The following is an 11,700-nucleotide window of genomic DNA, read 5'->3' on the forward strand; positions in this document are numbered from 1 at the left end:
CATTTACTTGCCTGGCTTAATTTTGGCCATGGCATGGTTCTTAGAACCAGAAAACAGCTCAACGGCCCATTTTAAGGCTAGGCGTGGCTGTTGGCTGTGAGTAGATTTTATAGTTTACTTGCCTGATGTAATTTTGGCCATGCCATGGTTCTTGGAACCAGAAAACAGCTCAACGGCCCATTTTAAGGCTAGGCGTGGCTGTTGGCTGTGAGTAGATTTTATAGTTTACTTGCCTGATGTAATTTTGGCCATGCCATGGTTCTTGGAACCAGAAAACAGCTCAACGGCCCATTTGAAGGCTAGGCGTGGCTGTTGGCTGTGAGTAGATTTTATAGTTTACTTGCCTGACGTAATTTTGGCCATGGCATGGTTCTTGGAACCAGAAAACAGCTCAACGGCCCATTTTAAGGCTAGGCGTGGCTGTTGGCTGTGAGTAGATTTTATAGTTTACTTGCCTGGCTTAATTTTGGCCATGGCATGGTTCTTAGAACCAGAAAACAGCTCAACGGCCCATTTTAAGGCTAGGCATGGCTGTTGGCTGTGAGTAGATTTTATAGTTTACTTGCCTGGCTTAATTTTGGCCATGGCATGGTTCTTAGAACGAGAAAACAGCTCAACGGCCCATTTTAAGGCTAGGCATGGCTGTTGGCTGTGAGTAGATTTTATAGTTTACTTGCCTGGCTTAATTTTGGCCATGGCATGGTTCTTAGAACCAGAAAACAGCTCAATGGCCCATTCTAAGGCTAGGCGTGGCTGTTGGCTGTGAGTAGATTGTATAGTTTACTAGCCTGGCGTAATTTTGGCCATGGCATGGTTCTTAGAACCAGAAAACAGCTCAATGGCCCATTTTAAGGCTAGGCGTGGCTGTTGGCTGTTAGTAGATTTTGGAGATTTCTTGCCTGGTGTAATTTTGGCCATGGCATGGTTCTTAGAACCAGAAAACAGCTCAACAGCCCATTTTAAGGCTAGGCGTGGCTGTTGGCTGTGAGTAGATTTTATCATTTACTTGCCTGGCTTAATTTTGGCCATGGCATGGTTCTTGGAACCAGAAAACAGCTCAACGGCCCATTTTAAGGCTAGGCGTGGCTGTTGGCTGTGAGTAGATTTTATCATTTACTTGCCTGGCTTAATTTTGGCCATGGCATGGTTCTTAGAACCAGAAAACAGCTCAACGGCCCATTTTAAGGCTAGGCGTGGCTGTTGGCTGTGAGTAGATTTTATAGTTTACTTGCCTGATGTAATTTTGGCCATGCCATGGTTCTTGGAACCAGAAAACAGCTCAACGGCCCATTTTAAGGCTAGGCGTGGCTGTTGGCTGTGAGTAGATTTTATAGTTTACTTGCCTGGCTAAATTTTGGCCATGGCATGGTTCTTAGAACCAGAAAACAGCTCAACGGCCCATTTTAAGGCTAGGCATGGCTGTTGGCTGTGAGTAGATTTTATAGTTTACTTGCCTGGCTTAATTTTGGCCATGGCATGGTTCTTAGAACGAGAAAACAGCTCAACGGCCCATTTTAAGGCTAGGCGTGGCTGTTGACTGTTAGTAGATTTTAGAGATTTCTTGCCTGGCGTAATTTTGGCCATGGCATGGTTCTTAGAACCAGAAAACAGCTCAATGGCCCATTTTAAGGCTAGGCGTGGCTTTTGACTGTTAGTAGATTTTAGAGATTTCTTGCCTGGCGTAATTTTGGCCATGGCATGGTTCTTAGAACCAGAAAACAGATCAATGGCCCATTTTAAGGCTAGGCGTGGCTGTTGACTATTAGTAGATTTTATAGTTTACTTGCCTGACGTAATTTTGGCCATGGCATGGTTCTTGGAACCAGAAAACAGCTCAACGGCCCATTTTAAGGCTAGGCGTGGCTGTTGGCTGTGAGTAGATTTTATCATTTACTTGCCTGGCTTAATTTTGGCCATGGCATGGTTCTTAGAACCAGAAAACAGCTCAACGGCCCATTTTAAGGCTAGGCGTGGCTGTTGGCTGTGAGTAGATTTTATAGTTTACTTGCCTGACGTAATTTTGGCCATGGCATGGTTCTTAGAACCAGAAAACAGCTCAACGGCCCATTTTAAGGCTAGGCGTGGCTGTTGGCTGTGAGTAGATTTCATAGTTTACTTGCCTGGCTTAATTTTGGCCATGGCATGGTTCTTAGAACCAGAAAACAGCTCAACGGCCCATTTTAAGGCTAGGCATGGCTGTTGGCTGTGAGTAGATTTTATAGTTTACTTGCCTGACGTAATTTTGGCCATGGCATGGTTCTTAGAACCAGAAAACAGCTCAACGGCCCATTTTAAGGCTAGGCGTGGCTGTTGGCTGTGAGTAGATTTTATAGTTTACTTGCCTGGCTTAATTTTGGCCATGGCATGGTTCTTAGAACCAGAAAACAGCTCAACGGCCCATTTTAAGGCTAGGCATGGCTGTTGGCTGTGAGTAGCTTTTAGAGTTTACTAGCCTGGCGTAACTTTGGCCATGGCATGGGACACAACCCTGACCTGGGTGACCAAGACTCTCCAGAGATGCTGCGTCTCTTGTGCCTTCGAAAGAGACGCCGCTGCAAGTGCGCAGGAGAGTGGGGGGAGCCCCTCTCCCATCTGCGCTTTCGCAGCTGAAGACTTCATTCCTTGACAGGACGGGCGGCCTCTCGCATCCTAAGGTAATTCTAGTGGAGACTTAGAAGTTGTGTGAGGTGGGGTGCTAATGAATACACTTATTTTAGGGTAGTAAGGATAGCACTGTTGGTAGTTTTGATTCTTAAATGTTTTTTTTTGGGAGTAAAACTATGCTTAGGAGTAAAAAAAAAAAAAGCAAAAAATGTGGGGGACTAGCATCTTCAATGAACTAAAGGCAAAAGTTAACTAAAATTGCCATGTCTTTGGGAACAGGAGAAAAATCTGCTCTGAGATTTATTCTCAAGGGCCCAACATTCCTATTCTTTGTATCTTGCTTTTTCACTGATGGGATAAAAGCTCCTTTGTGAAATTGTTGAATTACTTTTCTAGTCTTTGAGTACCAGGAGGACATTTGGTGATGTTGAGTTTTTATTTATTTCAGAGACACTCACTGAGTAAAATCAGTCAAAACTGAAGACGTCAAAGGTAGGACATTGGTTTCATGAATTATCCAGTGCTGCATTTAGCCAAGAAGCCTGGCAGGTACTATTGGCAACATGAGATTTGTTATGGCAAAAACCACCTATGAATAATGCGATAAATGTCTCTAAAACTTAGATTTCTAACTGACCCCCTGCCCTGACCCCCTGGAGGCCATTCAGTCCCTGAGTTTCCAGCGTCCGGCGTCCAGACTGAATGAGCCTGGTAGTGGGCCTCTGCCTGTCTCATTCAACCCCCCCCCCTGCACACACACACTGGAGACTCACACTGAATGGCCTTCCGGGGGTCCCACTGGGTGACCCTTCCCAGTCCCTGAGCGAGCAGTGAGGGCGAATCAGCCTGGAGGAGTCAAGAGCGCTCAGCTGCATTGCCTCCTCCAGACCCTGAGGACCCCCCAGTACTCCGACTGGAAGGGAATCCTTTCGGACCCCCTTCACTCCCTTAGGAAGAACGCCAGTACCAGCCAGACTTCTTAGCGCTGAAAGTAAACCTGGTGGTGCATTTTAATGCGATGCCGTATGCAATGCAGGACAGGATTTGTGGCTGAGGTTTGAAATGAGTTGTCTCTGGTGCTCTCTCAGCTTGGTCTTCTTGCAGATGTTTCATTGAAGGACAAGTGAAGTGCTAGGAGGGAAAGAATTTGCTCTCCACTTGCATTTTAGTGGCTTATTGTTTCAGTGTTGGTGGAAGTAGTCTTGGAGGTTCTTTGGTTGAGCTATTTATTTACTGCATGTTGATCTGTGAATCTTGGATCAATTTGTTTGCTTTTGGACTTGTTGATTGTCTCTTGTGGAAAGACTATAGACAGTGTTGCGTGATGGCTAATTTGAAAGAGTTGCTGGACTTTTAGAATTTTCCTAATGTCTTGGCATGCTGGGAGTCTCCAGACTGAAACTCTGGTTAATTCTGTCAATATCTGGTGAAACTAGGGAGATTTCATGAGTTATTTGGATTGCTAGTTGGTCTTATCGCATATATCTTTCTACTTTTCATCCTAGGTTTAATGTTATCCATGGTTCTTAGAACCAGAAAACAGCTCAATGGCCCATTCTAAGGCTAGGCACGGCTGTTGGCTGTGAGTAGATTTTAGAGATTTCTTGCCTGGTGTAACTTTGGCCATGGCATGGTTCTTAGAACCAGAAAACAGATCAATGGCCCATTTTAAGGCTAGGCGTGGCTGTTGACTGTTAGTAGATTTTAGAGATTTCTTGCCTGGCGTAATTTTGGCCATGGCATGGTTCTTAGAACCAGAAAACAGCTCAATGGCCCATTTTAAGGCTAGGCGTGGCTGTTGACTGTTAGTAGATTTTAGAGATTTCTTGCCTGGCGTAATTTTGGCCATGGCATGGTTCTTAGAACCAGAAAACAGCTCAATGGCCCATTTTAAGGCTAGGCGTGGCTGTTGACTGTTAGTAGATTTTAGAGATTTCTTGCCTGGCGTAATTTTGGCCATGGCATGGTTCTTAGAACCAGAAAACAGATCAATGGCCCATTTTAAGGCTAGGCGTGGCTGTTGACTGTTAGTAGATTTTAGAGATTTCTTGCCTGGCGTAATTTTGGCCATGGCATGGTTCTTAGAACCAGAAAACAGCTCAATGGCCCATTTTAAGGCTAGGCGTGGCTGTTGACTGTTAGTAGATTTTAGAGATTTCTTGCCTGGCGTAATTTTGGCCATGGCATGGTTCTTAGAACCAGAAAACAGCTCAATGGCCCATTTTAAGGCTAGGCGTGGCTTTTGACTGTTAGTAGATTTTAGAGATTTCTTGCCTGGCGTAACTTTGGCCATGGCATGGTTCTTAGAACCAGAAAACAGTTCAATGGCCCACTTTAAGGCTAGGCGTGGCTGTTGACTGTTAGTAGATTTTATAGTTTACTTGCCTGGTGTAATTTTGGCCATGGCATGGTTCTTAGAACCAGAAAACAGATCAACGGCCCATTTTAAGGCTAGGCGTGGCTGATGACTGTGAGTAGATTTTAGAGATTTCTTGCCTGGCGTAATTTTGGCCACGGCATGGTTATTAGAACCAGAAAACAGTTCTACGGCCCACTTTAAGGCTAGGCGTGGCTGTTGGCTGATAATTAAGGGGTGTATGGGGTGTTCAGGGAGGGGTAGCACCTCTGGTGTAGGGGCATGTCGTGTCCTTTTAGGGCAGCTCTTCCACCTTTGGTCCCCACCTGTCACTCAGCTCTCACCTGTGGCTCCTAGTAGCTGTAGCATGCGCAGCGGCCACACCCCGGGCAACAGCTTCGACAGGCTGGCTAAACCAGGTTGAGAGTAGCCGCTGGGTCATTGACCTTCGTTGAAATAGGGACTTGTCTCTCCTGAAGACAGATTCTGGCAGACTCAGCGGATGAAACCTACCAGACTTGGACGAGGGTCATGAATAAGGTGACCAGACGTCCCGCTTTTGGCGGGACACACCCGCTTTCCAATGCATTTTCCCGCGTCCCGCCCGCCTTTTTAAAAGGCACGCTTTTTTGGCGCTCGCAGCTCCCGCCCATCAGCTGCTAGCTTGCTGGGCTGGCTCATCATTCTGTTCTCTATCCTACCAGATGAGCCAGCCCAGCAAGCTAGCAGCTGATGGGCGGGAGCTGCGAGCACCAAAAAAAGCGTGCTTTTAGCCTTTTACCTACTACCTACAAATTTAAGCCAGCCCAGCCTGCCGCTCACTGATTGGATTGGCCTGGACTCCAGCCAATCAGTGAGCTGGCTGGGATGGGAAATTTTCAGCACGCTTGCGCGAGTTTCCATTTCCTTTCTACAAAAGACGAAAGAGGTTGCAGCTGCGCTGACTGGTGAGTAATCTAATTCTAATCGAATTTTCCGCTCGCCGCGGCAGGAGGAGAGGGGGGGGCAGATGCAGCCGCCCGCGGCCGGTTCAGGGGCTCCCGCCACCCGGCAGAAGCCCCTGAACCGCGTGCGGGTGGCTGCCCCCTTCTCCTCCCTGTCCTCCTGCGGCCGCGAGGAGTAGTCTGTTCGTGCAGAAATTGCCCGCCCCGGCTGAGTGAATTGGGATCGCCTGCGGCCGTGAGGAGTCCTCGCGGCCGCAGGCGATCCCAATTGAATTCACTCTGTGCGGGCGGCTCGGCTGCCCCCTCCTCCTCCCTCTCCTCCTGCGGCCGCGAGGAGTAGTCCGTTCGTGCAGAAATTGCCCGCCCCGGCTGAGTGAATTGGGATCGCCTGCGGCCGCGAGGAGTCCATTTGTGCAGGGGTCCTCGCGGCCGCAGGCGATCCCAATTAAATTCACTCTGTGCGGGCGGCAGGCGCTGCGCCCACAAGGAGCTGCCTCTTCGTGAATGGGATCGCCGCCTCCGAGAGCATGGGCGCAGCGGCTGCCGCCCGCACAGAACGTCGTGCGGGGGTCCCGCCGCCCGGAAAGTTATGGAAAGTTATCTGCGGGCGGCGTCCGTTCGTGATTGGGATCGATCGCCGGGGCAGCCTCTCGCTTCCGGAACTTCCTCTCTCACTTCCGGGGGTCCCGCCGCCCGGCATAAGCCCCTGAACCGCCGCAGAATCCGTTCGTGAATCAAAATGGATCCGCGCGGCAGGAGGAGAGGTTGGGGCGCTGCCAGCTGCCCGCAGACAATTTTCTCTCGCTTTCGGGGGTCCCGCCGCCTGGCAAAAGCCCCTGAATCGCGTGGAAGTTATCTGCTGGCGGCGTCCGTTCGTGATTGGGATCCATCGCCGCCTCCGAGAGGGTATACAGAACACTATTTACCTAAATGTGCATATATATACAGTTTAGTATTTTAGCATTTATTTTTGAAAAAAATCAAACTCCTAAATCATGGTGTATAGCTTATTGCTCCTATCTTGGACATATTTTTTCTGATCAAACATTTGTGTTTACTGGGGTGGTGCATAAAGCTGAAAAGAGTTATTGTTTGTAATTTTTCTACATTATTTTGCTGTTAAAGAAGAGTTTTCTTCTTGGGGATAGATATTGATGGAGATTTCTTGTGCCATTAGGAATTGTTGCAAAGAAAAGATAAAGAATCTTATGGTGTGATATTGGTGAATTTTTTAAAAAAATAGTCTGTGTTGTCTTTCTGTCCCAAATAGTTAAATATAATTTCATTATGAACATCTGCAGGGTTTATGGGATTCCCATAATATGGGAGATTCATGCCTTTGTAGGTCATATTTGCCCATTTGTGGTTTTCTGTCTCATCTGTGAAATTCACAACCTTTTATTTGTTATGTTCTGAATTTTTCTCTTTTTAGAAAGTGATAAGAAATCTACCTGCAATTTAATCTTGACCAGGCATCCTGACTTTCAAGAAGTCACTGACATGCCAGTTTTAAAATTGTTTTTTTTCTTGATAGTTAAGGTCAAAATTTAAACTTGCTGTCACAACTTTGAGCAGGGTGTGAGATTGTTGATGTCCATTTTACTGTCTTTCAATAACTGTATAATGTTCCAATCAAGCCTCAAATTAAGATGTTACCAACTAGTATGTGAACTACTGGAAAGATTGTGTGCCTATAGAGTTAAGAGTAAGAGTTTCATTTCATGCATCAGAAGGCTGTATAGTGTAGAGAGAAAAATATGTTCAAAACATTACAGTTGTATGTGTTAGCCGCCTGAATCTATATTACTGTCTTTGTTTTAAAAATTTCTCTCAGGATCCCAAAATGGTATTTGTTTGTATGGGTTATATTTATCAATATGTATTGCATTAAATATTGAAATCTAAGTATTCACTGCTACTGTGGATTCTCACAATTGTTTGATGGGATTTCAACATAGGCTGGCAAATTTGAATTTTGAGTACCCTTGATTGGGTCTGACCCTCTGGACTCCAAGGAGAGATTTTAAGAAACACTGATTCTTTTGCCAGGTAATATGTAATAGGTTGCCACTGCAAGTGTATTTGAAAAGATAGCTTACTCTATGTGTTGTTTTTTTTATTTTTATACTGGAATTCTTCATGAAAAAATCCAAAAGGATTTACAAAAGAATAATAAAATATCTCTTCAAGAAAACAATAAAACTAACAGTGTCAGTGAAGATAATATAGAAAAGCAAGGCATAATTCATTTTTAAAAAGCAGTCTAAGAGGGAGGTTGTCCTGAAGCACATGTTACTCTAGAATTGCCTTGGGTGAACAGGCTTGATTTCAGCTGTTCAAACAAACCAATGTGTAGAAAACAGCTACACATTTCCTAATTTATTATTAAATAATTTGTATTCTATCAGGGGCTTTCAGCAGTTTACAGCAACAAAAATGCCAAATAAAATTATATTATTATAAAATCATTGTAACAATTCCACAAAAACAATAAAAAGAAAATCCAGTGATAAAACCATATTAAATCCCAATGGCTCTAGATTCTAGAAGACAGAATAATTTGTACAGCCTTCCTGAATGGACAGCAGGTTAGGGCTCCCTGCTCTGGAGGAGGTTTCCAAAGGATGGGCACCAGCTGAGACCTTCCTCCTGAGAAAGCCCTACCTTTGTCATGAATGGGATTACTAGCAGGGCCTCCCCAGAAGATATTTAAAGCTCTGGTAAGATAGCTTTGAGGGGGGTGGTCTTTAAATATTTGGACTTTAAGCTGATTTTGGAAAATCTGTAATTTAAAGCACAAAACTGCTATTGGCTTGTTTCCAGATGAGTCATTTACTGTAAGGAGTATAGGCTCAATGTATTTTAAAATAATATTTATTTATTGTGCATATGATTTTTTAAAATAGTGGTATTCTGTGTTGATTCTTTTTTAAATTGTCTTAGACTATTTAAAAAAAGATTCTATCCAAATAAATTGAAACAAGCCATTTTAAAAATTTCTATGCACAATACTTTGAAATGGACTCAGGAGTCATGATTGACACTGAGTGAATTTGCACTTTTAATAATCAGGAAGATACAATGGCATTGAAAAAAGTGACTGATGACCATTTTTCACACTTAGCGACCATTTTCACACTTAGCGACCGTTGTGGCATCCTCATGGTTACGCGATCAAAATGTTGATGTTTGGCAACAGATTCGTATTTCTGATGGTCGCTAAGTGAGGAGTCTCGAGGAGGGGGAAAACATTTAGTGACCAAAGTTACAATGGCATTGAAAAAAGTGACTGATGACCATTTTTCACACTTAGCGACCGTTGCGACCATTTTTCACACTTAGCGACCGTTGCAGCATCCTCATGGTCACGTGATCAAAATTTCGTTTGGCAACAGATTCGTATTTATGCTGGTTTCAGTGTCCTGGGGTGACCTTTTGACAAAAAAATTTTTTTTTAATCAAGCCCCCCCCCCCCCCCGGTCAAGGGTGTCCCTCTTTTCCAATCTGAAAATCTGGTCACCTTAGTCATGCCGGCCACATGACCACGGAGACGTCTTCGGACAGCGCTGGCTCTTCGGCTTTGAAACGGAGATGAGCACTGCCCCCTAGAGCCGGAAATGACTAGCACATATGTGTGAGGGGAACCTTTACCTTTACTTTAAGTCAGTGGTAACCAATGGAAAATTCAGCATGTGCTAACTCTGACAATCCTAACTGCCTATGCTTTCAAGGTGCATCTAGTTATAATAGAAGCAGGACCAGGTTGGTTCTATTCAGTATTTCAGGCTGATTTATTTATTTATTTATTTATTTATTTATTTATTTATTTATTTATTTATTTATTTTATTTATTTATTTATTTTTATTTATTTATTTATTTATTATTTATTTATTTATTTATTTATTTATTTATTTAATATATATGCCGCCCAATCCGGATGAGGTCAACAGCCCCAGGCCTGCCTGAACAGCCAATTTTTTTTTATCCTGAAGGCCATCAGAGTGGATATAGTCCGGATCTCTGGGGGTAGCTGATTCCAAAGAGTCGGAGCAGCCACAGAGAAGGCTCTCCTCCGGGGGGCCCCAGCCGACACTGTGTGGCTAACGGCATCCGAAGGAGGCCCAATCTGTGTGATCTTACTGGCCACTGGGAGGTATGGGCAGTAGGCGGTCTCGAAGGTACGCTGGCCCTAAGCCATGTAGGGCTTTAAAGGTAATAACCAACACCTTGAATTGTGTCCGGAGACCAATTGGTAGCCAGTGCAGCTCACGGAGACAGGTGTCATGTGGGGGTACCTCGGTGCATCCAATATCGCTCATGCGGCCGCATTCTGGACTAACTGCAGTCTCCGAATGCTTTTCAAGGGTAGCCCCACGTAGATTAAGGCATGCCCTGTCCCATCTAGGCTCCAGGTGATTTCTTCTACCATCATTATTTTTCTTCACACCACACCACACAAACACAAACACTGTAGTGGTGCCAGTGTTTAAAAGAACCATCCCTTCTTGAAAGCAGGAGAACAAAGCCTACTTAAAATATAAACTTCTAAAAGCCCACTGAACAGCCAGTGATGCCAGGTTATAAAAGTATCATGTCCTCCTGAGAACATCCAAGGGGCAGAATTTTGAAAGGACAATAAGCCAGAAATCTCTGGCACGTGAAAGTGGAAAAATGGGACAAGACACCTGTGAAAAGTCACCAGTTTCCCAACACTTGCTGAAGCCACAGAAAGCTTGCGGGGTTGAGGACTCGATCCGCCATCTCCTAATTTGCTTCCGCTCAGCAACGCAAGGAAGTCACACCACTGGCAAAAAAAGTTCTCCACTTCATCCTCACATGACAAATGATTTTCTTCCAGCTGGTGACCTTCCAAAAGTCAAAGTACAACAAAATCGCAAGGCTTGAAAATGGGCTTGCTTAACATGCTTTGCATAAAATCAGAATATCACCAAAGACCAAACCAGAGGCAAAAGGTGGAGAATAAGGCACCACAGTGGTGGGATTCAAATAATTTAACAACCGGGTTCTCTGCCCTAATGACCAGCTGGGTAGGCAGGGATCAGTGGTCATGTGACTGGGTGGGCGTGGCCAACTCAACGTCACTCACGTCGATGGGCGCTTCGTCTTAGCTGTTAGAATGTAATAAGGGTTAACCGGAGAGGCACTTTCTGTAAGCAGGGCAATAAAAATTGGTCTAGAAACAACACCAGAATGTTTCCTTCCTGCCTTCCTTACAGGATTAGCCTTATAAAGTGGAAAAAAAACAAAATAAAATTTCTTCCAACAACCGGTTCTCCGAACTGCTTAGAAAGTTAACAACCGGTTCTCCCGAATAGGTGCGAACTGGCTGAATCCCACCATTGAGGCACCAGGATGAGCAAATGTTAAGACATTATTGCTTTCTATAACTCAGGGACAGGTGATTAGCATTTAAACTCAACCGTGGGGGAAAATCCCCATTTAGGGGCCTGAGCGCAGAATAAAGTCTGATCCTCACTCTTCAAATAGGCACACTGATTTTCCCACAAATTTTGATTCCTTTGATGAAAGAAAATGTCCTTCTGGGTTCAGCTCCAAGTGGGGAAAAAGACACTGGAGACATGGAGGCTGCTTGGAAAGATGGTTTATTGTTGGACAGGACCACATGGCTTGAGCCCTGAACAGAAAAGGGGATCACATGCTTCAATGTTGGTGGAGAAGAAGAGAAGGGCTGAGGGAGGGGCTTGCTAGGCTTTTTATACCATGTTTAGTCCCACCTCTCTGTTTCCTGTTCCTGTGTAAGAAATGTATTCTGA

The sequence above is a fragment of the Thamnophis elegans genome, chromosome 3 (assembly GCF_009769535.1).
Source record: "Thamnophis elegans isolate rThaEle1 chromosome 3, rThaEle1.pri, whole genome shotgun sequence".
NCBI lineage: Eukaryota > Metazoa > Chordata > Lepidosauria > Squamata > Colubridae > Thamnophis > Thamnophis elegans.